General features: G+C 36.0%; 1 non-coding gene across 1 annotated transcript; it reads right to left on the bottom strand.

Moving 5' to 3' along the window:
- Nucleotides 1-2,250: 2,250 nt before the first annotated feature.
- LOC146404714 (U6 spliceosomal RNA) lies at nucleotides 2,251-2,357 on the bottom strand. Its single transcript, XR_014842690.1, has one exon. It is a non-coding gene; the product is annotated as a U6 spliceosomal RNA (small nuclear RNA).
- Nucleotides 2,358-2,844: the final 487 nt, after the last annotated feature.

Raw genomic sequence — 2,844 nt, forward strand, 5'->3', positions numbered from 1 at the left:
AGGGGGGAAAAGTGCTAATGAAACAGAGATAAATAATTTACCTGATAAAGAGATCAAAGCACCAGTCATAAAATGTTCACCAAACTCAGGAAAAAATGGAGAAATGCAATGAGAACTTCAACAAAGACTTAGAAATTTTTAAAAAGAACCAAGCAGAGTTGCAGAACACAATAATTGAAATGAAAATGACACTAGAGGAAATCACCAGTAGATAAGGTGATACAGAGGAATGGTAAGCAACCTTGAAGACAGAATATTTTGTTTTATTTATTTATTTATTCATTTATTTACCTTTTATTTATTTATGTATTTTCTCTACTGTACAGCATGGTGACCCAGTTATTCATTCTTTTTTCTCACATTATCATGCTCCATCATAAGTGACTAGACATAGTTCCCTGTGCTACAGAGCAGGATCTCATTGCTAATCCATTTCAAAGGCAACAGTCTGCATCTATTAACCCCAAGCTCCCAATCCATCCCACTCCCTCCCCCTCTCCCTCAGCAACCACAAGTCTATTCTCCAAGTCCATGATTTTCTTTTCTGTGGAAATGTTCATTTTTGCCTTATTTTAGATTCCAGATATAAGTGATATCATATGGTATTTGTTGCTCTCTTTCTGACTTACTTCACTCAGAATGAGAGTCTCTAGTTCCATCCACATTGCTGCAAATGGCATTATTTTGTTCTTTTTATGACTGAGTAGTATTCCATTGTGTATATATACCACTTCTTCCTAATCCAATCATCTGTCAGTGGACATTCAGGTTGTTTCCATGTCTTGGCTATTGTGAATAGAGCTGCAATGAACATGCGGGTGCATGTGTCTTTTTTAAGGAAATTTTTGTCTGGATATATGCCCAAGAGTTGAAGTGCTGGGTCATGTGGTAGTTCTATGTATAGATTTCTAAGGTACCTCCATAGTGGTTGTACCAGATTACATTCCCACCAACAGTGCAGGAGGGTTCCCTGTTCTCCACACCCCCTCCAGCATTTGTTATTTGTGGAATTTTTAATGATGGCCATTCTGACTGGTGTGAGGTGGTATCTCATGGTAGTTTTGATTTGCATTTCTCTAATAATCAGTGATGTTGAGCATTGTTTCATGTGCTTGTTGTCCATCCATATATCTTCCTTGGAGAAATGTTTATTCAAGTCTTTTGCCCATTTTGCAATTGGGTTGTTGGTTTTTTTGCAGTTGAGTTGTATAAGTTGTTTGCATATTTTAGAGATAAGCCCTTGTCAGTTGCATCATTTGAAACTATTTCCTCCCATTCTGAAAGTTGTCTTTTTGTTTTCTTTTTGGTTTCCTTTTCTGTGCAAAAGCTTGTCAGTTTGATTAGGTCCCATTGGTTTATTTTTGCTTTTATTTCTGTTGTTTTGGGAGACTGAACTGAGTAAACATTTGTAAGGTTGATGTAAGAGAATATTTTGCTTATGTTCTCTGGATGGTGCCTTGTCTTATATTTGAGTCTTTCAGCCATTTTGAGTTCAGTATATGGAAGTTCCCAGACTAGGGGTCTAGTTGGAGCTACAGCTGCCAGCCTATGCCCGACCCACAGCAGCCAGATTCAAGCCGCCTCTGTGAACTACCCCACAGGTCATGGCAATGCCAGATCCTTAACCCAGTGAGCAAGGCCAAGGATCGAACACATAACCTCATGGTTCCTAGTTTGATTCATTTCTGCTACACCACAGTGCGAACTCCAGAAGACAGAATATTTTAAATCACCCAGAGTAGTTTAAGTTAACGCAGCAAAAGTTTACCAAAAATTAAAATGAGAATAGTTTAAGGTTTTCATTTTTGGGTTTTTTTTTAACCCATTCAGTCACTTTATATCTTTGACTGGAGCATTTATTCATTCACATTTATAGTAATTATTAATAGTTATGTCCTTATTGCCATTTTGTTACTTGTTTTCTTGTTGCTTTGTAGTTTATTTTTTGTTCCTTTCTTTTTCTCTCTCCCCTTTGATTTGATAACTAGATTTAGTGTTATGGCCGGATGTCTTTCTCTTTTGGGTTTGTATCTGTAGTAGAATTTTGGTTTGTGATTAGTGTATGAGGTCCATATATAAAATATGGAACTTTTGAATAGATTTACAAGGAGATCCTGCTGAATAGCATTGAGAACTATGTCTAGATACTCATGTTGCAACAGAAGAAAGGGTGAGGAAAAACTGTAATTGCAATGTATACATGTAAGGATAACCTGACCCCCTTGCTGTACAGTGGGAAAATTTAAAAAAAAAAATATGGAACTTTTCACAATTATGCATGCCATCCTTGCACAGTAGCCATGCTTATCTTCTCTGCCCCATGCCTATTTTAGTGAATGTTCTGCTGAATCTAGCACTGAAGGGTTTTCCTGAGTTAATTTTGAATGAGCAAAGTAAGATGCAGAAGAGTGTGAGTTAGTTAACTACCAATGCTTAAAAAGTCGCTTCAAAATTTAGTGTCTTGAGATGACAATGATTATGCAGTTTTGGCCAGATTTCTGTTGATTAGATTCTGTAGTAACAGAGAAATTTTGTGTGGAAAAGAGCCTAAGGAATGAGAGAAATATACAATATACAATTCAACAACAACAATAAAAACATTTTTTTAAAAAATGGTTGGAGTACTTGAATAGACATTATTTAACAAAGACATACAAATGGCCATCTAGTACATGAAAAAGTACAGACATTTATAATCATTAGGAAAATGCAAATGAAAACCTCACTTCTCTTTAAGATGACTATTATCAAAAACACAAGAGATAGCAAATATTGGCAATGATGTGGAGAAAAGCAAATCAATACAGTATTGATGAGGATACAAATTTGTGTATTCACTGTGGA

The sequence above is a fragment of the Sus scrofa genome, chromosome 3, assembly GCF_054392235.1.
Source record: "Sus scrofa isolate SSC_HxYL_T2T_F1_AM1 chromosome 3, Sscrofa_HxYL_maternal_Yorkshire_Landrace_v2.0, whole genome shotgun sequence".
NCBI classification, from domain to species: Eukaryota; Metazoa; Chordata; class Mammalia; order Artiodactyla; family Suidae; genus Sus; species Sus scrofa.